The following is a 23,157-nucleotide window of genomic DNA, read 5'->3' as shown; positions in this document are numbered from 1 at the left end:
TGTTCACAGAGAAACTTGTACATGAACGTTTGTATCAGCATCATCCATAATAATCCAAGAGCAGAAACAACCCAAATGTACATCAAGTGATGAATTAATAAACAAAATGTGGTATATCCATAAAATGGAGTATTATTTGGTCATAAAAAGGAATGAAGTACTGATATATGCTACAACATGGTGAACCCTGAAAACATGCTAAGTGAGAGATGCCAGTTATAAAACACCACACATTATACGATTCCATTCATCCGAACATCCATACCAGGGAAATCTAGAGAGACAGAAAATAGACTGGTGGTCACTTAGTACTGAGAGGGAACAGGATGGAAATAAAGGGGATAGAGAAAGGGCATGAGTTTCTTTGTGAGATGATGAAAATATTCTAAATTTGGCTGTGGTAATGGTTGTAATTGTGCACTTGAAAAGGGAGAATTGTATGGTATGTGAATTATACCTCAATAAAGCTGTCTTTTTCAAAAACAGAAGAGACAAAATGTGCAGTTAGGGAGCGTCAAATCACTACTGATGGTTTTGAAGCTGGAGGAGACTAAAAGCCAAGAAATTTGAGTGGCTTCTAGAGGCCGAGAATGACTTCTGGCTGACAGCCAGCAAAGAAATAAGGACCTCACACCTTCACCACATGAAAATGAATTCTGCCAACATGAGTGTGTGTGGAAGGAGACTCTCCCTATCACCTCCAAATAAAAACCCAGGATGAGCGATGCTTAATTCTGACCTCCTGAGGTCCTCAGCAGAATACCCAGTGGAGCCTGCTTGAACCTCTAATCTACAGAACTTTGAGATAATAAATGAGTACTGTGGACACGGGCAATGACTCACACCTCTACTCCCAGCACTTAGGAAGGCTGAAGTAGGACAACTGGTTGAGAATGGGAATTTGAGGCTGCAGCCAGCTATGATGGCACCACTGAACTCCAGCATGGGCAACAGAGACCTTCTCTTTTAAAAAAATAAAAACAAAAAATAAATGAGTGTTTCAAACTGCTATCCTTTCCACTTCCCCCTTTGTTGGGAGAGGCTTTGCAAGCGCTGTTCCAATGTCAGGAATGCTGTGGCCCTTGCTGTCCAGGAGGTGGTTTCTTTCTCATCGTTTAGGTTTAAGCTTTCACATCAGACTGTGAGAAGCCTTCCCCAGCCTCTGTGAAATACTACCCACCCAACCTACCCCACCCTCACCTCTGTCGTGGACCCAATGCCATTTCTCCACATCCTATTTCTTATTATTCTTGGGGCAGGTGGAGGGGCGCAAGGTGGGTTAGAGGCAGGTCTTACCACGTAGCCCAGGCTTGAACAGATGTGACCTACCATGCCCAGCCTTCATGTCCTATTCCTTTTTCTTTTTATTTTTGGTTTCTTTTCCTTGAGACTGGGTGTCACCTTGTCACCTAGGCTAGAGTGCAGTGGTGCAATCATGACTCACTACACTCGACCTCCCCAGGCTCAAGCGATCCTCTTGCCTCAGCCTCTTGAGTAGCTGGGACCACAGGCATGTGGCACCACACCTGGCTAAGTTTTGTATTTCTTGTAGAGACAGGGTTTTGTCATATTGACCAGGCTGATCTCGAATTCCTGGCCTCAAGTGATCCACCCAACTTGGCCTCCCAAAGTGCTGGGATTATGGGCGTGAGCCACTGCACCCAGCCTCCATGTCCTATTTCTAATAAGTATTTTTTATTTACTTCTTTACCTGTTGATCTGTCTCCCTCACTGCCAGAATGCAATTTGCTGAGGACAGAGACCTTATTTTCCTTCTCCACTGTTACACTTCTATTGACTCAAATAGTACCAGTGTGATGTTATATATTGGTTTTCATCCACGGTCCCTGGCTGGTAACTACCATAGTCCTCCTCCTAGGTTTTGTTTTGTTTTGAGACAGGATCTCGCTCTGTTGCCCAAGCTGGAGCACAGTGGTGAAGTCTCAGCTCACTGCAACCTCCGCCACCTCCCAGGTTCAAGCAATTCTGCCTCAGCCTCCTGAGTAACTGGTACTACAGGTGCCTGCCACCATGCCCATGGCGTATTTTAGGTAGAGACGGGGTTTCACCATGTTGGCCAGGCTGGTCTCGAACTCCTGACATCAAGTGATCTGCCCACCTCAGATTCCCAAAGTGCTGGGATTACAGGCATGAGCCACCATGGCCAGCCCCAGGCTTTTGTGTTATAAGGCTGGGTGTGTTAGGCCTCATGGGCAGCCTCTCTGACTTTTCTCTACCCTCCTTTTACCTGCCCCAAGGCAGGACTCTACTCTGGATTGGTCTTAAACCCTCCCCAGAGAGGGTCCAGCTCTATACTCTGAGGGACGAATGCTGATGTCAGGAAGCCTCCACAAAAACCCAAGAGAACTGGGCCCAGGAAGCTTTCAGGTAGCTGAACACAGTGGAGGTTCCTGGAGGGCTTACACTCAGGGAGGGCATGGAAGTTCTGCACCTTCCCCTAGTCCTCGCCCCCAGCATCTCCTTCACCTGGATCCTTTGCAATATCCGTTGTAATAAACCGGTAAACATAAGCATCTCCCTGAGTTCGGCAAATCACCTTGGCAAATTAATCGAACCTAAAAAGGGAGCCATGGGAACCCGAACTTGGAGCTGGTCAGTTAGAAGTTCTGGAGGCCCGGAGTTGCAACCGATGGGGGTTAGGAGGGGCAGTCATGGGGACTGAGTCCTCACCCTGGGCAATCTGACACTATCTCCTGGTAGATAGTGCAGGAAGTGAACTAGAAGACACCCAGTCGGTGTGGTGTGTAGGGGAAGAATCCGCACACATATGGTCATGGAAGTCTTCTGTGTTGATGACTGCTTGGCATGAGCAGAGGAAAAACACAGTTTGAGGAGGTTTTTCCCTGCACAACTGGGCATATCATAGGTTCTCAAATCTTTGTTGAAAGAACAATAACTGAATGAATAAGGTTATTGTAGAGACCATAGAATAACATGGCTATAAAGCAATGATACATACTAAATGCTTAATAAATACAAAAATCCCTTCCCCGGGGCCAGGTGCAATGGTTCATGCCTATAACCCCAGCACTTTAGGAGGCGAAGGTGGGAGGATGGCTTGAGGTCAAGCATTCAAGACCAGCCTGGGCAACACAGCAGACCCTGTCTCTCTATTAATTAAAAATGTTCAAAAATCTCTTCCCCTCATGAGTGATTAGCCATTATGTTAAAATTATACATGCTGGCTGGACATGGTGGCTCATATCTGTAATCCCAGCACTTGGGGAGGCTGAGGCAGGCAGATCACACGGTCAAGAGTTTGAGACCAGGCTGGCCAACAGAGTGAAACTCCGTCCTATTAAAAATACAAAAGTTAGCCGGGCGTGGTGGCATGCGCCTGTAGTCCCAGTTACTCAGGAGGCTGAGGCAGGAGAATCACTTGAACCTAGGAGGCAGAGGTTGTGGTGAGCTGAGGTTGTGCCACTGCACTCCAGTCTGGGCAACAGAGTGAGACTCTGTCTTAAAAAAAAAAAAAAAAAAATTATACATGCTAATCAACTTTACAAGGGATTAACACATGTAAACCATTAACACATGTAAAAACCTGGAGGCTCAAGGGCAACATGTTGAGTTTTTGAAAAACTCCATCTTAAAAGTTCACACACTCTAGGATTCATACAACCTTTCCAAATGACAAAACTACAGATATGGAGAACAAATTAGTGCTTTTTCCAGGTTAAGAGTGGTGAAAGCAAGGGAGAGGAGGGGAAGGAAAATGGTATAAACAGTTAACCCAGCAAGCCTGACTTGCTCAAATGATGCACATTCTCAGACGGGCCTGCAGGTGAGACTGGCCCTTGGTCAGCTCCTAGAAACTGAGGTCTTTTACTAGCCCTATGCCCTAAGTGATAAGGGTGTTTTGTATGGTTATGGTACTGAACCACACTGTTCCAGCTTGTCTAGATATTTTGTGCAAACTGTATGATTTATGGTAAACACCTGCTTTCCTTCTGGAGTCAGTCGCAAAGCCTATGTGATATGTGATATAAAGTCTATGTGATATAAAGTCGCATATGCCTATGTGATATGGTTTGGATCTGTGTCCCCACTCAAATGTCACGTTGAATTGTAATCCCCAGTGTTGGAAATGGGGCCTGTGAAAGGTGATCTGATCATGGGGCAGTTACTTATGAATGGTTTTGCACCATCCCCTGTGGTTCTGTGCTTGTGAGATCTGGTTGTTTAAAAGTGTGTAGCACCTTCTCTCTTGCTCCTGCTCCCACCAGGGGAGACACTTTGCTCCCCCTTTGCTTTCCACTGTGATTGGAAGCTTCCTGAGGCCTCCCTAGAAGCAGAAGCTGCAATGCTTCCTGTACAGCCTGTAGAACTGTGAGCTAATCAAACCTCCTTTCTTTATAAATGACTCAGTGTCAGGTATTTCTTCATAGCAATGTGAGAATGAACGAACGAATACACTATGTGACCAGCCTCCAGTAAAAGCCCTGGATTCTGAGGCGTACCTGAGCTTCCACAATAAAAAACACTTCACATGTGTTGCTAGAGTTTATGGCTGGGGAAGTAAGCACATCCTGGGCAACTCTGCTGGGAGAAGACTCTTCGAATCTTAACAGTGCTGGTGTCCTGTAGAATCTGCTCAATGCACAACTACCCTTTATTAATCCTGCTTTGTATCCCCTCACTGCAACAAACCATAGCAAGGAGTAAGTATGACCTGTGAGAGCCCCAAGCGAATTACGAAACCTGGGGGCAGCCCTGGGGACTGCTGACACAGGATGTGACTAAAAAGGCAGGAGGGAAGTCTTTGGGGTAATGGAATAGTTCTGTATCTTGACTATGGCGGTGGCTACAGGAATCTACGTATGAGATAAAATGTGCATGACACTATACACATACGTTGTACAAATATGAATTTCCTGGTTTTGACATCGTATTACAGTTATGTAAGATTAAGCAAACTAGAAGAGTACACAGGACCTGTCTATACTATCTTCACAGCTTCGTATGGATTTGAAGTCATTAATTGTTCCAAATTTTAAAGTTTTGCTAAAATTCACACATGAACGTTTTTTAATAAAAATAAACAACTATCACAGGACCAATGTGTATCAGTTAAACACACCACTCATTCTGCTGCTTCTAAGTATAAAAAGAGAGCAAGGGTACCACCAAAAGAGAGTGCCATCATTTGAAAGGCTATGTAGTGGTGGTGACAGTGTCTGTTATGGTAGAAGGCAGGAGAGTCGGCACACCCAGACTGGACATCAGAGTTACAGACAGCATATCCTGTAAACACAGGAAGAAACATGGAGGATCAACTGCGTGAAACTCAACTCTTCCTCTCCTGGGTAGACAGACCTTTCCCTAGACAGGTAACTACCACCAGCACTGCTTCCAGAGGGAGCTCTGAGGGGCCACACGCAGCTCCTATGGGAGCACTGCATTACAATAAAGAGGAGCTTGATTGAGCAACCTGGACATAAAGAATGCACAATTCAATTGGTCCCACTGATGTCAGACAAGACAGAGTAAAAATGATCTCTGCTGCTGGGACAGTTAGGATTCTACAAATCATGCCCCAGGGCTAGGATTTATTCCGGGTCCAGGTACCCTAAAAAGGACAGAGAGGTACAAAGCTTACTTACAAAGCTCCCAGAACTATTAGTACTCTTTCTTAAGGCTCTGGATGCAAGCCAGTTTCGTCTCAGAAAAGCAAAACAAAAACACTTTGCAGATGTGAGTAGTTTCCCGCTATCCTTCTTGAGGGTCCGCTTCCTATTCCTGGGTTCAATGTCATGCCCTCAGAAGTCACTCCTCTCCTCCAGGCAACTCATCTGGGACTTACAGGAAACATCCAATCAATTCTAGCAAAACAATAAGCTATCCTTTGACCTCAGTTAAGAAATAAAACTTATGGGTGATTGTTTTCCCTTAATTTTTTTTCCAGTTAGAAAATAATACTCACTATTTACAAAACCTGATATATATAGACAAGCAGAAAAAAATGTTTTAGTCATCATCCAGAGACAGTTACTGTATATGGTACATATTCCTATAGTGTTCCCTCGGCATTCATTCAAATATTTATATACTGATTGATTACTGTACGACAGGCACTTGGGATACAAATGTTAAGTAAAAATAAACCGTTTCAGTCATTGTGGAGCTTACTGTGTAATATGAGAGTATGACTATATATTTGGAAGGCCTAAAAAGGAAGAAAATAAAACACTATTAATGCTGAGAAATTAACTTTAAAATGGCTAACTTTAAAAAAGAATTCATATTTATGTGAAATAAGCTAAACAGGTACATGAAATCTGTGGAACTCTTGTAACAGACAATAACAAGTTAGAAAGTATAAAAAAGATCTCAGTCATAATAGCATCAATATGTAAAGTCTTGTAGAAAACATTTTAATGAGAAAATATAATCCACATAAAAATACAGAAATATACTTAACACAATGTGCGAAAATAAATGTTATAACCATGTCAAACATTCCGAAATGTGTAAGTTTACTACAAATGGCCATAAAAATCCCACAAGACTTTTTGGAACTCAACAAAATGATTCTGTCAGCAAAAATAAACAGACTCAATTATTTTTTGATTTTCTAAATTAATTTTCTGAATTTATTTGCAAACTAGTTAGAAGACTGTGAACTCACAGACCTGTCAAACAAACCATTACAGTATACACTGACTCAAAAATGAATCTAATATAATATATAAGGTAATTTAATGTTAGAAGAAGGAGGGGAAGGAGAAATTTTCAATAAATAGTGTTGCAATAACTGGTCAGCAATCTGATACCCCCTACATTAATTACAGGTATCTTTAAAAAGTTAAAGTTTCTAGAGACAAACAGAAAATGGAAAGAACTGAAATTAAGTATTCATGAAAGTCCTAAAGAGGTGAGGATCTAAGGTTACAAACTGCAGGAAAAGTCAAAATGGAAACAAGACTTAAAACACATAAACTGAAACGTCTAGCTAGTTTTTAATAGGCTATCTGTAGCCAAAACATAAAAGCAAATAAGAGACTAGAAAAAAAATCTGAAGTAAACAGGACAATGAAGTATTTTATTACATTCAGAAATAGTACTAACAAAATTTATAAATCTGTGAAAGACAAGCAGGAAAAGGTTATGGGCAGACCATGACCTTGAACAGACCACAAAATGTGAACAGTGTGCTAGAAACAGAAACGGAATGCCAAAGGTATGCGCCTTTAAAATTCTGACATATACCAAACTGGTCTGACAAAATATACTATTTACATTCCCACCTACAGTGTATGAGAGAATCTGGTCTCCCATAACCTCATAAGCATAGCATTATTGAACTTCAATTTTTTGTCACTCTGACAGGCAAACAAAAAAAATCATTTAATGTGCATTTCCCTAAGGTTAGCCACCTTTACAGATATTTATTAGCACTTGCATATTTTCTTTAACTGATTTTGCTCATTTTTCATATCATTACTATTTTCTTTCGATTTACAGATACTCTTCTTATATATCTTTTTTTTTTTTTTTGAGACGGAGTCTCGCTCTGTCACCCAGGCTGGAGTGCAGTGGCCGGATCTCAGCTCACTGCAAGCTCCGCCTCCCGGGTTCACGCCATTCTCCTGCCTCAGCCTCCCGAGTAGCTGGGACTACAGGCGCCCGCCACCTCGCCCGGCTAGTTTTTTGTATTTTTTAGTAGAGACGGGGTTTCACCGTGTTAACCAGGATGGTCTCGATCTCTCGACCTCGTGATCCGCCCGTCTCGGCCTCCCAAAGTGCTGGGATTACAGGCTTGAGCCACCGCGCCCGGCTTTTTTTTTTTTTTTTTTTGAGACAGAGTCTCGCTCTGTCGCCCAAGCTGGAGTGCAGTGGCCGGATCTCAGCTCACTGCAAGCTCCGCCGCCCGAGTTTACGCCATTCTCCTGCCTCAGCCTCCCAAGTAGCTGGGACTACAGGTGCCTGCCACCTCGCCCGGCTAGTTTTTTGTATTTTTTAGTAGAGACGGGGTTTCACCGTGTTAACCAGGATGGTCTCGATCTCCCGACCTCGTGATCCGCCCGTCTCGGCCTCCCAAAGTGCTGGGATTACAGGCTTGAGCCACCGCGCCCGGCTTTTTTTTTTTTTTTTTTTTGAGACAGAGTCTCGCTCTGTCGCCCAAGCTGGAGTGCAGTGGCCGGATCTCAGCTCACTGCAAGTTCCGCCGCCCGAGTTTACGCCATTCTCCTGCCTCAGCCTCCCAAGTAGCTGGGACTACAGGTGCCTGCCACCTCGCCCGGCTAGTTTTTTGTATTTTTTAGTAGAGACGGGGTTTCACCGTGTTAGCCAGGATGGTCTTGATCTCCTGACCTCGTGATCCGCCCGTCTCGGCCTCCCAAAGTGCTGGGATTACAGGCTTGAGCCACCGCGCCCGGCCTCTTATATATCTTTCAGTCCTCACCTTCATGGTATGAAGACACCATCATTCTAATAAAAGGCTTATTAGTATTTCCAATCTGTAATCCAAGGTTCACCAACTTTCATATGATTAAATATGCTTCCAAAATGAATGTGAATGTCAATGTCAGAGTTTTAATGTTAAATATAACAAAACAATATTTGTCCAAACGTTAGCCTGGACAAATAATTCCAAATGATAATCAACTCCCTGGAACATAATGTAGAGTTGATTGCTGCTGGAATGAGCAGAGCAAGCAGGGCAGCATTCTTAAGGAATGAGTTCCAGACAACAGTCTTCTATTGTACTAGATCAAGCCCTCCTTGGTTAAGCAAAATTGTAACTCTAATCTGAGCATGCCATTCTCTGGACTAACAGCTCAAAATTACATACAAGATAATCTGGCTACTGTAGCCTACTTTGTACCATTTCTCTATGCTCTCACCCAGGGAAGCAGCACAAATGGTCCATTTATTCACTAAGTTACTGACCAAAAATTATTTCTCCTAACTCCACCTAAAGGAACAACAACCTGCAATACATGAGGTGGTCTCTGTTAAAGGCATTTCTTTTCTTTATGTTTTTTTTCTTCTTTTCTTTTATTTGACATACGGTCTTGCTGTATAACCCAGGCTAGAGTGCAGCGGCATGATCACAGCTCACTGTAGCCATGACTGCCTGGGCTCAAGTGATCCTCTCCACTTTAGCTTCCCATGTAGCTGGGACTACAGGTGTGCACCACCATCCCTGGCTAAATTTTTTTTTTTGGGGGGACGGAGTCTCACTGTCGCTCAGGCTTGAGTGCAGTGACGCAATCTCCACCTGCTGGGTTCACACCATTCTCCTGTCTCAGCCTCCAGAGTAGCTGGGACTACACGCACCTGCCACCATGCCCAGTTAATTTTTTGTATTTTTAGTAGACACAGTTACCGTGTTAGCCAGGATGGGCTCGATATCCTGACCTTGTGATCCACCCGCCTTGGCCTCCCAAAGTGCTGGGATTATAGGTGTGAGCCACTGCACCCGGGCAACAGAAACAGGATCTCACTATATTTCCCAGGCTGGTCTCGAATTTCTGGCCTCAAGCAATCCTCCCATCTTGGCCACCCAAAGTGCTGCTATTACAGGCATGAGCCAATGCACTCAGCTCAGAATTTTTTTCTCAAAGGCATATCATAGTTTTAGTTTTGCTGCAGCCATTTCATCCGTAATCACTTGCTGTGGCTGGGTAAAGTGATATACACACACGCGCGCACACTGGTTTAGAGAAATACAAAACGCAATGCCTAGACCTGAAATGCATTTATTCAGATTTGTTAGATACGCACAATCAAATATTCGTGCTATGCTCTAAGCTTTTAAGAAGTCTCTTGTATCTAAAGTATAAAACACATATGTAAATGACATCTAACTGAGCTGGACAGGCCAATGTACTGGAAAAGAGCTACCACGTTGCCACAGGGCCTCGCCCTATTGGCCAGGCTGCTCTCCAACTTTTGGGCTCATGTGATCTGCCCACTGTGGCCTTCCAAAGTGCTGGGATTACAGGTGTGAGCCCCCACGCCCGAGCTAAATTCTCAACAGAAATAATAGAAGCCAGAAGATAACCTGACAATGCTGAAAGATTCTAAAGTATGAATGGCTTAAAAAAAAAAAAAAAAAAAAAAAAGGCTGAAAGATAAAACCTGCCCACCTAGCATTCAGTGCTCAGTGACTATTTCCTTTAAAAACTGATGGCAAAGGCCTGGCACAGTGGCTCACACCTGTAATCCCAGCACTTTGGGAGGCTGAGGTGGGCAAATCATGAGGTCAGGAGATTGAGACTGTCCTGGCTAACATAGTGAAACCCTGTCTCTACTAAAAATACAAAAAATTAGCCAGGGGTGTTGGTGGGCGCCTGTAGTCCCAGCTACGCAGGAGGCTGAGGCAGGAGAATCGCTTGAACCCAGGAGGCAGATGTTGCAGTGAGCCAAGATTGCACCACTGCACTCCAGCCTGGGCAACAGAGCAATACTCCGTCTCAAAAAAAAAAAAAGATGGCAAAAAACAGACATTTTCAGAGGAGAAAAAAAAAATTGTTATGCAAAGACATCCACTGGAAGAAATACCAGGGAGAGCTCTTCAAACTGAAAGGAAAATTACCCCACCCCAACTAGAACACAGAGATGCAGAAGGAGCCTGGCCCAAAATACAACTTTTCTATCCACTGGGTAACCCCAAAATTTGTGTGAATCACTTTATTACAGTGGTGTGGAACCAAACCCGTAATATCTCTAAAGTATGCCTGTTATATTTTACAGTAGCCCTGGGGAAAAAAATATACCATCCAATAAGAATTGTTATAAACTCTACAAATAATTAGAAGAAATGAGTTTTCCACAAATTTACATCAAACTCTGGGTTCACAGCATCACTTGTTCTTTACAAATAGGGCAGTCATACACCCCAGTTAGCAAGCAACAGTCCTGGCCTAAAAGCACCCGCTTTGATTCTCAAAAGTGACCTCCTGTGGATAGTAAGTTACATGGTCATCCTATTTATGAACTCACTTAGAATACCCTTGTGTCTGTTCACCTTCAAATCCTACCTTGTTCAAGGATCAAGGGACATCTGACTCCATCTTCCCCACTGACAGGATAATTCTCTCTCCAGTTCCTGTAGCTTTTTATAAATACAGCCATTATAATACTCATGTCCTATTACAATTACTTGCTTACATGTCCACCCCATGCTCTTAGCCACTTAGCAGAGTGCCAGGAACTGAGCAGGTGCTCAACAGATGTTTTCTAAGCTTCTCAAACAATTCACCAGAAGACTGGCAAAGCACATGCAGAGACAGTGTTCTCTCACTTTTGTCCCTTACACACTCTCCAGGGCTCAGTAAAGGTGGGAGTAAAAAATTAAACAGCAGGCCGGGCACGGTGGCTCATGCCTGTAATCTCAGCACTTTCAGAGGTCGAGGCGGGCAGATCACGAGGTCAGGAGATCGAGGCCATCCTGGCTAACACGGTGAAACCCCGTCTCTGCTAAAAAACATACAAAAAATTAGCTGGGCGTGGTGGCGGGCGCCTGTAGTCCCAGCTACTCAGAAGGCTGAGGCAGGAGAATGGCGTGAACCCAGAAGGCGGAGCTTGCAGTGAGCCGAGATTGTGCCACTACACTCCAGCCTGGGCGACAAAGTGAGACTCCATCTCAAAAAAAAAAAAAAAAAAAAAAAAAATTAAACAGCAAACAACTAACCTGACAAGCAGTGGTTCTCAGACTTCAACGCACATTAAAATCACTTGGAAGACTAGTTAAAACACAGAGTACTGGGTCCTACCCCAGAGTTTCTGATTCAGCTGGCTTGGGATAGGGCCTGATAATTTGAATTTAACAAGTTTCCAGGTGATACTGCTAGGAACTACCTTTGAGATAAAGAAAACACCACAATTACGAAAATGTCCATTTATTCTCATGACTTCATTCCCAGTGGGAGACTCCCTTTTCTGAATATGAGGAACCATGAGAGAGCTTTTGGAAGAGACAAAAATCAAGACTTTTTTTTTTTTTTTTTTTTTTTTTTTGAGACGGAGTTTCACTCTTGTTCCCCAGGCTGGAGTGCAGTGGTGTGATCTCGGCTCACTGCACCCTCTACCTTCGAGTTTCAAGTGATTCTCCTGCCTCAGCCTCCCAGTAGCTGGGATTACAGGTGCCCACCACCACACCCAGCTAATTTTTGTATTTTTAGTAGAGACAGGGTTTCACTATGTTAGCCAGGCTGGGCTCGAACTCCTGACCTTGTTGTGACCCGTCCACCTCGGACTCCCAAAGTACTGGGATTACAGGCGTGAGCCACCACGCCCAGCCAAGACTTTTTAAAATTGGGACAGAGTCTCCCTGTCACCCAGGCTGGAATGCAGTGGCACAATCATGGCTCACTGCAGCCTCGAATGCCTGGGCTCAAGCAATCTTGAGCCTCAGCCTCCTGAGTAGCTGGTACCATTAGTTCAAGCCACCACACCTGGCTAGTTTTTTTTTTTTTTTTTTTTTTTGTTTATATAGATGAGGTCTTTGTTGCCCAGGCTGGTCTTGAACTCCTGGGCTCAGGTGAGCCTCCCACCTTGGCCTCCCAAAGTGCTGGGATTACAGATGTAAGTCAATGCGCCCAGCCTAAGATTATGACTTCTGGGGCTCAAGAGCCCAGTGAAATAGGAGTCAAAGGTCTGGGGAGGAGGCTGGTTTTCCCCTGAAGATATAATCCAAATTCTACAGCCACACAGGGAAGGTTTCAAAACAAAACTGAAAGCCTCTGAAAATCAAGAGTGAAATTTTCAGCAATCTCACTGTTCTCAAAAGACAAGTATGACAGTATAAAACCACTGTTGGGGAGGGACTCCTATAAACTCACCAGACTATCAACTGAAAGGCTTAGGTGGGTACCTGCTAGGAATAAGGGCAAATCAGAGTGAAATGCAGCCTTATCCAACCTGCAACACAACCTCAACCCTCAGCTCAGTCTCTAGCAGTATTAGGTGATCAGCCCCACTCTACCTGCCTAGCAAAAGGAACAGTGATTTCTTCTCTGAAAAACAGCATCATCCAGACCCTTACTGTATTCACAATGCCTCACATTCAGAAAACTAAAAACCAACAGAAAAAGCAGATAATAGAAATAGATGCTCAGATGATTTATACTTGATTTTACCAGAAAGACTTACTTAATGGTATGTTTTTAAAAACAGAAAAAAAGAGGGAAGGCCGGGCGCGGTGGCTCACACCTGTAATTCCAACACTTTGGGAGGCTGAGGCGGGTGGATCACCTGAGGTCAGGAGTTTGAGATCAGCCTGGCCAACATGGTGAAATCCCGTCTCTACTAAAAAATACAAAAATTAGCCAGGTGTGGTGGCACACGTCTGTAATTTCAGCTACTCAGGAGGCTGAGGCAGAAGAACTGCTTGAACCTAGGAGGTAGAGGCTGCAGTGAACCAAGATCACACCACTGCACTACCGCTTAAGCAACAATGTGAGAGACTCCGTCTCAAAAAATAAGAAAAAGAAAAGAGGGAAAACTTATAAAAAGATTAAGAATTTCAACTGCAAACTGGAATTTGTTAAGTGTCAAACTGAAATTCTAGATCTGAAAAGTAAAACTTCTAAAATTAAGAATTCAAACCGTATATTTAACAGCAGAACAAACACAGAAGAAAAGTATTTTCTAGTACTCAGATTCTTCTCCAAACACACGTAAAGCATTTGCTGAAGAATGAAACTGAAATCTTTGCATTTCACTGACCTAAATGGCAGAATCACTATCATAATCACTATTGCTTATGTTTGGGGCTGAACTGGTTGGACCTGTAGTCCAACTGGCTGACCAGTTTTTCTGTCAGAATCTAAGAACCTTAACCTTAAAATAATCTCAACTTATTTCTCAAGCACCATTATATGTGTGTATATTTAAATGTACCAATGTATTTACAGCACTAGAAAAATATGTATCTTTTAATGCACTGAGTTACTAGATGGAAGTATTGAAAAGGCAAAAATTCCTCTTTAAGGAAATAGCTTACATCCTATAAGTGCTCTTACAGGTAATGAAAAAACTGTGTCTGCAATTTGTTCCCTAATATGTCACAAGCCAAAAATAGGCTCTTGGGAGAAAGCAGTGTCTACTCAATATAGCTGATATTTAAAGAACTTAAATACTGAATTTCAGTACTGTCTCTGTCATAAAACACTGTATTTCCTGGGGCAAGTAACACCTTAACAATGTTTTATAAAAGCATCAGCAGTTAGCATATGGGTATGAAAGCACTTTGCCATTGAATTTCTCATACATGGTATTAAAAAGTGTCCATTCATGACTATACAACATTTATTTATTTTTATTTATTTTTTATTTTTTGAGACAGAATCTCGCTCTGTCGCCCAGGCCGGAGTGCAGTGGCGTGATCTCTGCTCACTGCAAACTCCGCCTCCCGGGTTCACGCCATTCTCCTGCCTCAGCCTCCCGAGTAGCTGGGACTACAGGTGCCCGCCACCACGCCCAGCTAATTTTTTGTATTTTTAGTAGAGATGGGGTTTCACCGTGTTAACCAAGATGGTGTCGATCTCCTGACCTCACGATCCACCCACCTCGGCCCCCTAAAGTGCTGGGATTACAGGCATGAGCCACCGCGCCCGGCCGACTATACAACATTTAAAACCCTAGACAAATAAAATCCACATGCACTCATTACAAATAAAATCTACACTCTCACTAGACAAAATCTACATTCTCAATACAACCCCAACTGCAATGGCCAATAAATTTACACAAATAAAAGTATAATCCAACTTGCTAAACAGGACCCAAGCATATTATCTCCTGAGACACCAGTTATGATAAGTTTTAGACATTCTATTTCATTAGTCTATGGTTTTGTTTGTTTGTTTGTTTGTTTGTTTTTAGAGATGGAGTCTTGCTTTGTTGCTGAGGCTAGAGTGTAGTGGCTATTTACAGATACAATTATAGTGCACTGCAGCCTCTAACACCTGACCTCCAGCAATCCTCCTGCCTCAGCCTCCCAAGTAGCTGGGACTACAGGTGAACAATACCTCGCCAGGTGTTTTTTGTTTTTACACTTTGTATTTGCTTTCTTACAATATTCTATTCAAAGCTTTGGTCACCAGCCCAACTCCTTTTTGAGGAACACATTTAGAAAACAATGTCAAAAGCTTTACAGATATACAATTAAGGAAAGATAGCATTACATAACTATATTTAGGCAAAGGCAGTTTCACCCAGTTTACTGAGTAGGAGTGAATAAGGATGGTCTCTCTCCATTAGCACAATGCCTGGCTCCTGTTAGCATTTGATAAATCTGAACTATTATTACTTGAAAGTGCAACTCTTCAGCTGGAGCAAAATACAGACAACACAACTTACTGGATATTTCATCTAAGATGAGTGGATCTGCTCCCATTTTAAAAATAAATCATATGCCTGGGCTTTCAAGCCAATGCTCTCTGTGCTGGCGCTCGCATCGCAAAACCTACTTCCAGAAATGAATCTTCAGTCTGTTTGGTATTCCCTCAGCCCATCTCTGTATGGAGGTGAAATGGCTTTCATTCAAATATGTGCCCCTGTCGGACACACACTGGGTCATGCCACCACTGAGGCTTTGGTGGAGGAAGTCATGGTGAGCCTCAAGGCCTGATATCACCTACCACGAGCCTCAGGGAACCCAGCTGGCATGGCAGCAGCGGTCTTGCTCCTATGACATAAAACAGTTTTTGGAGTGTGCCCAGAACCAAGGTGACAGGAAACTCTGTGAGGGTTTCAATAAGGTGCTGAAACAGTACAGACTTGCAAACAGATTGGTCTAATCAGAAAGTCTGAATTGGAGAAATGGAAAATCAGCTCTCATAACCAAGTTATTTAGCCCACAAATACAATTGATAGTGAAGGTATAAAGTATAATCGTCAGGTAAACCTCTCCTCTCTCATAGCTTCCCTGCTTCAGGACTGCAATGGAAAAGGGTGTTCTTACTGTGCAGAATTTCATTAAGATGGCTGGGTAGATGTTTGTGTGGCACCCTTAAACTAGCTGTTATGATTTTATTCTTTGTTGAGTTAATCAGAATAAAGTGATTTTCTTCCAAAAAACAAACAAATATGTGCCCGTGTCAGACTGTTCCATTGTGATACCCCCATGATAAAGCATGCCTGTTAAAACATATGGCTCCGTGATTCACCAACAACAGAAAACAGATGCACTCAAGGAACTTGTCAGGAAGCACAAACTCAAACCCCACTGCTGATAAATTCATTACAAAAGATCCACTGAGAAAGTATGGAAGGTAGCTGAAGAATGTGCAATTTACCTACTTATCTAGATAATCTAAAACAGATCCTTAAATCAGTCTAGAGATCTAAGTACTCGGATCACATTATTTTGCAAGCAAGAGAAATGTTTTTATGGAATGTTTTGATGCTGTATCACCGTCTTACACAAAAAGCCAATAAGGAGTCTTACTAACACATAAAGTAAAACTCGACAACTAGGCCTTTGAAACGCATGCTGTAAAGAGTCTTTGGGAATCCAAACCAGAAATGATCTCTTTTGTCTTATGGTCACTGACCCATGTAACTGATTATATTTCTCTGAACTGGCTACTCAAAAGCAAAGCCAAATGTGTGGCCTTCTAACACGTAAGACTTCAGTCCAAGTGCTCTGTGTACACAGTTCATTCCTGTTTCCATCTTAATTTCCCCTCAGTCCTGAATTCCTCACCCACTTATCTCTGTATGTTACCAACAGCATGTCGCACGTATCTTTGTAAGTCATTACAAATCCTTTCTGGAACAAGATGTGGAACAAGTAAATGATATATTCCACTGAAAAAAATTATAGCTCAATAAGAAAACATTTTCTTTGATTAATAAACATTTTCTATGTTCAATTTCTAAAGGCATTTTCTTTTATGTGCTCCAAAGTACCTTCTAAAGGAAAAATGAAAGTGCTTAAAATTAGAAAATTCTAACAGAGGAACTACAAAAATAAAACACTTTCATTATGTATTTTTAACTGCAAAGCACACAGAAAATTATAAATATACCCCTATGTGAAAATCCCCCAAAAGCGATTTTTAATTTTAGAATACCATAAATTCAATTACAGTTGTGTATTTATTTTGAATGGGAACTGAATAGACTAGATTCAAATGTGGTTCAGAAGGTCTTTGTACAATTCCTCCTGAGTTGTTCTGTGCCTAGCATAGAGGATGCTGCCAAACCATTCCTTAGTGTCAAACAGCAGAGAATTTAGAGCCCTCAAAATTCTTGCTACATTCCTGCTTCAGAGATTTCAGCAATCTCCTCACTGTTACCAGGGGAAAATAAAAAGCTTAATACTCTCTCAGTGTGTAATATTTTACGCATTCATGAACACATACTTACTCTAACTTCTGACTTTTAACCACATTTAATTAATTGATCATAATCATGGTTTTTGGTCATCTTAGTGTCCATTGCCAAGAGAGCTATGCTACCAAAAACAAAATGTTCCACTAGGGCCAGGCTCGGTGGCTCACACCTGTAATCCCAGCACTTTGGGAGGCCGAGACAGGTGGATCACCCGAGGTCAGAAATTCGAGACCAGCCCGGCCAACATGGTGAAACCCCGTCTCTAGCTCGGCATGGTGGTGCGTGCCTGTTAACACCAGCTACTTGGGAAGCTGAGGCCAGAGAATCACTTGAACCCAGGAGGCAGAGGATGTAAGCCAAGATCGCACCATTGCACTCCAGCCTGGGCAAAAAGAGTGAAACTCAGTCTCACCACACCCCCTCACCAAAAAAAAATTAGCTGGGCATGGTGGCGGGAGCCCAAGATGGTGGGTTGGGATGAGGCACAAGAATCACTTGAACTGGGGAGGCGGAAGTTGCAGTAAGTAGAGATCGCGCCACCACACTCCAGCCTGGGTGACAGAGCAAGACTCCGTCTCAAAAAAAGAAAAAAAAAGGTCTACTATAAATTACACTTTGTATCCCACTGACAGTAACTTCACTGAAAACAGGAATTTCACAGGAAACTTGAAAACAGCACCATAAAAGTATAATGTTTTCCTAAAGCATTTTAGGACCTTTATCCAAACATCAAACAGATAAACATAAGTTAAATAGTATTAAGTGGGATAACTGTAATTTCACATGTTTACATATTGTAACAATAGTCCAGATTATTTAAACTCACTTCAGCCATGTGAAGTAACACACATGATGTTTCTACAGTGCTTTACGATAGAAGTGTGCATTTAATAAGACTTTCAAGATGTTTGGTCTGTACTATGAAACTTCTTTTTATAGAGACAGGGTATCACTCTGCCAACACAGGCTGTAGTGCAGTGTGGCTTGATCACAGCTCACTGCAGCCTGGAACTCCTAGGCTCAAGCGATCCTCCCACTTCGGCCTCCCATAGCACTGGTATCATAGGCATGAGACACTGCACCAGCCTGAAACTCTTGGTTTTAGTGTGATCACTTTTTTTTGTTTGTTTGTTTTTGAGACAGAGTTTCACTCTGTTGACCAGGATGGAGTGCAGTAGTATGATCTTGGCTCATTGCAACCACCGCCTCCAGGGATCAAGAAATTCTTGTGCCAAAGATTCCTGAATAGCTGAGATCACAGGTGCACACCACCATGCCTAAGTTTTTTGTATTTTAGTAGAGACAGAGTTTCACCATCTTGATCCAGGCTGGTCTCAGACTCCTAGCCTTAAGTGATCTGCCCACCTCAGCCTCTCAAAGTGTTGGGATTACAGGCATGAGTCACTGCACCCGGCCTACGGTGTGATACCTTTACTGATGGGCTAAGAAGCCACTCACTTGGTACCATTTCTATCTCAGTCACAGGTGTTAGGTTTACACAGGTATTTCCTACATTTGAGGGATATCTCTGCTAGAGATGTTTGCTCTGCAGCCAATAAAACCACAAGTGCCAGAAATTAAACTCACAGTCAAGATAGAAATTCTATGTCTCTAGCCAAAGACTCACATAAGTAAACAGAATCTTAGTTCTATATGTAGACATCACAATGAGTAAGTACTGATAACATTTTTTTCATTGAAAACCAGCAACAAAATTCAAAGAAATCAATGAATTATTCTTATAAAATCAGTTAAGTACTCATTAAACACTTGTGTGCCCAACTGGTGTTGAGAATGTAGAGATAAATGAATGCAGAATTCCTGTTTACAAATTAGCTGGGTCAGACATCCTTACAGAAAGAAACAACTAGAAAATGAGTATACATTCACTTCAAGCATCTTTTTTTTTTTTGTAGAGATGCAGTCTTGCTATTTTGCCCTGGCTGGTCTCCAACTCCTAGCCTCAAGCGATCCTCCCACTTTGGCCTCCCAAAGTGCTGGGATTACAGGCGTGAGCCACCATGCCTGGCATCACTTCAAACATCTAATAAGCAGAGAAAATTAAAATACAAGACAGCAGTAATTAGCTGGGCGTGGTGGCACATGCCTATAGTCAGTCCCAGCTACTCAGAAGGCTGAGGCAGGCAAATTGCTTGAACCCAGGAGGCAGAGGTTGCAGTGGCCAAGATTACGCCACTGCACTCTAGCCTGGTCACAGAGCAAGACTGTCTCAAAAAAAAAAAAAAAGCAAATAATCAAGCACTACACTGAAAACATTTATCCTTATCAGCTACATAGCAGCCTGTGTGTAAGAGCTACATAAAATTCCACGTTAGGGCCGGGTGCAGTGGCTCATGTTTGTAACCCTAACACTTTGGGAGGCTGAGGCTAGAGAATCACTTGAGGCCAGGGGTTGGAGACCACCCTGGGAAACATATAGGGATTCCATCTCTACAAAAAAATTTAGGCCAGGTGTGATGACTCACAGTTGTAATCCCAGCACTTTGGAATACCGAGGAGAGCGGATCACGAGGTCAGGAGATTGAGACCATCCTGGCTGACACAGTGAAACCACATCTCCACTAAAAATACAAAAAATTAGCTGGGCATGGTGGTGGGCACCTGTAGTCCCAGCTATTCAGGAGGCTGAGGCAGGAGAATGGTGTGAACCTGGGAGGCGGAGTTTGCAGTGAGCCAAGTTCGCACCACTGCACAACAGCCTGGGCGACAGAGCAAGACTCCGTATCAAAAAAAAAAAAAAAAGGAAAAACAAAATTTAGCTAGGCAAGCTAAATTAGTAGGTGGCAGGCCTGTGGTACCAGCTACTTGGGAGGCTGAGACAAGAGGATCGCTTAAGCCTGGGTGGTGGAGGTTGCAGTGAGCTGTGTTCCTGCCACTGCATTCCGCCTGAGTGACAGAGAGAGACGGACACATTTCTTTTCCTTTTTTTTTTTTTTGAGATGAAGTCTCACTCTGTTGCCCAGGCTTGAGTACACTGGTGCAATCTCAGCTCACCAAAACATTCGCCTCCTGGGTTCAAGCAATTCTCCTGCCTCAGCCTCCTGAGTAGCTAGGATTACAGGGAGGTGCCATCACGCCCAGCTAATTTTAGTGTTTTTAGTAGAGACGGGGTTTCACCATGTTGCTCAGGCTGGTCTCGAACTCCTGACCTCATGATCCGCCTGCCTCGGCCTCCCAAAGTGCAGGGATTACAGGCATGAGCCACAGCGCCCGGCCAGAGAAACCCATTTTAACCACACAAGGACCCAGCTAAAAACCCTTCCCTGGTTCTGTTACCATCAGATAAATCCTAAGCTCCTGTATCTCTGTCCTGCACTTTTTCTCTTTAATAACCACCCTCCAGGCTCTGTAGCTGATGCCTGTAATTTCAGCACTTTGGGACACTTGAAGCAGGAGGATTACTTGAGTCCAGGAGTTTGAGACCAGCCTGGGCAACACAGCAAGACCCCATCTTTACAAAATATTTAAAAATCAGCTGGGTGTGACAGTACCCATCTGCAGTTTCAGCTACTCGGAAGGCTGAGGTGGGAAGATCACTTGAGCCCAGGCAGTTGAGACTTCAGTGACTCATGATCGTGTCACTGTACTCCAGCCTGGGTGACAAAGTGAGACCCTGTCTCTAAATAAATAAGCACCTCCTTATAGTTACTGGTCTCCTCTCCTTTGGTTCGCCCATCTCCCTCACTCCACCCTGTTAGTCTAAATGTTACTCATTCTTCAGGACACCTGCAGAAAGTATTCCCTGATCCCTTCCAGGCTCCACACCCAACAGCATGGCCTAAATGCCCGGCTCCTTCCTCGGTGCTCCATCTTAGCTCACACTGCTTACCACACTGTTTTCAAAGTATCTTGACTGTCCCTTCTCCTCAACTGGGCAACTTCTAGACAGCAAAAACATGACTGCTTAGAAGGTCATTAAAAATTCAAATCCTGAACATTTCTTAATCCTGCAGATATGAATCAGTAACTCTTAAAAGCAAAATGTTATTTATCATTAAATATTAATAATATAATCACATTTTCTTGCATCTCTGGCAAGTATCTTGGTACAACAATTTTAAGGAACAGACTTTTTTTTTTTTCTGAGATGGAGTCTGGCTCTGTCGCCTAGGCTGGAGTGCAGTGGCGCGATCTCAGCTCACTACAACCTCCGCCTCTCGGGTTCATGCCATTCTCCTGCCTCAGCCTCCCGAGCAGCTGGGACTACAGGTGCCCGCCACCACGCCTGGCTAATTTTTTTTTTTTTTTGTATTTTTAGTAGAGACGGGGTTTTACCGTGTGAGGCAGGATAGTCTCGATCTCCTGACCTCATGATCCGCCCGCCTCGGCCTTTCAAAGTGCCGGGATTACAGAAGCGACCCACCGCACCCGGCCAGAACAGACTCTTTAACAGCAGTTAAAGAGTCTGGCTCACGCCTATAATCCCAGTACTCTGGGAGGCCGAGGCGGGAGGATCGCTTAAGACCAGGAGTTTGCCACCAGCCTGGGCAACACTGTGAGATCCTACCTCGAAAAAAATAATAAAGAAAAACAAAGCAGTTTTAGGTTTAGAGGGGGGAAAGTAGCTCTCCAAGCCAAAAACCAACTCCCAAGGTGCTCCTGTGAACTCGTCCTGGGAAAATTTCCTATCTAATCTCAAAGGCAAAACGAGCCCACGGGCGCCCACGACACATTTCCCAACCACAAGGATTGGTCACCCGCGCTGAGACACCGCCAGCTGCCTATGACCTAGCCTCCAAAGCGGCAGAGTACCTCCCTCTCTCTCCCTAAACTTCCGTGATGGGCATCCCTCGGCTCTCCTCCCAGACGGTTCGGAAGTAGGGACTTCTGCTCCTAACCCCAGCCCCGCAGCCTCGCCCTCAGCCACGGGGTGGAAGTCAACACCACAGGCTTCAAATCCCCTCCCAATTCCGGGACGCTTCTGTCCCCCCAGGGTGACGCGGGATCAAGTACCAGCGCCCCTGCCGCAGCCGGGGGCTGTGGTCTGGGTCCGAGTGTCCCATCCCGGCGCGTTCCGGGGAGGTCGTGGGAGGGGCCCCGCGCGACCACAGACGTTGCTTCGGAGCTAGCGGCCTGGACGGAAGGTGGGAGCCAGGCCGAGGGGAGCCGCCGGAGAGGGAGGTGGCCAGGAAATGCTCCGCGTCAGGCCGTCGGGGCTCGGCCGGCGCTGGAGATTCCGGCAACGAGCGCCTGGGACGTAGAGGCCGCGCACTGTGAGGATTAAGGGAGCCGAGGGCGGCCTGGAACGGGGAGGGCGGCAGTGACGGGGGACGGAATGTGGGACTAAGGACAGCGGGAGGCACCGACGCGCAACTGCCCCGGCCCCGCGGACGGCACGGACCGATCGCCCCGCCGCCCCCAGCCCGAGACGCCCCGCCGCCCCGCTCCCGTAGCTGAGAGCTGGGCAGCTTTTAGCTCCAGTCCGTCCGCTCCGTACCTCGCCCGCGTCTCCGCCGGCGTCCAAACCGCCGCTCTCCCGCTTCGCTCGGGTAAGTCGGGGCACCCAGGTTCGCTCCCGCCTCACACCCACCCTCCTGCTCGCCCCGCCCCCGGCACCGCCAGCGAGCGCACGTCACGCACGGCGCGTAAACGTCACTTCCGGGGCCTTTGGTTCTTGACGGGAGGAAGTGCGAGTGGATCCAAAGCGTCGAGCGAAGTGGGGTAACGCCCTGACGCCGAAGAGCAAATGGAAGAGGGCGGCCTCCGGGCTAAAGCTGGGGCGCTGGGGAGCCCTGGAGAAACCGGCGTTTCCTAATCTGTGGCTCAGTCCCTGCTTCCGGCTTCCGACGCGCAGCAGCCGGAGGGCGACGCTGCGGCCGCGGT

General features: G+C 44.6%; 1 protein-coding gene across 2 annotated transcripts in view; it reads right to left on the bottom strand.

Moving 5' to 3' along the window:
- LOC105466392 (RAB guanine nucleotide exchange factor 1) overlaps positions 1–22,887 on the bottom strand; it is an 82,294-nt gene extending 59,407 nt beyond the window's left edge. The window contains exon 1 of one of the 2 annotated variants that reach the window (XM_071095303.1): positions 22,772–22,887. The gene's annotated coding sequence lies outside the window, so the exon portion shown is untranslated. The remainder of the gene's footprint in view (positions 1–22,771) is intronic. The other variant, XM_071095304.1, reaches the window with a different exon arrangement.
- Between the last annotated feature and the right edge of the window lie 270 nt (positions 22,888–23,157).

This window comes from Macaca nemestrina, chromosome 4, assembly GCF_043159975.1.
Source record: "Macaca nemestrina isolate mMacNem1 chromosome 4, mMacNem.hap1, whole genome shotgun sequence".
NCBI lineage: Eukaryota > Metazoa > Chordata > Mammalia > Primates > Cercopithecidae > Macaca > Macaca nemestrina.
This window is presented reverse-complemented; position numbering and strand designations above follow the sequence as displayed.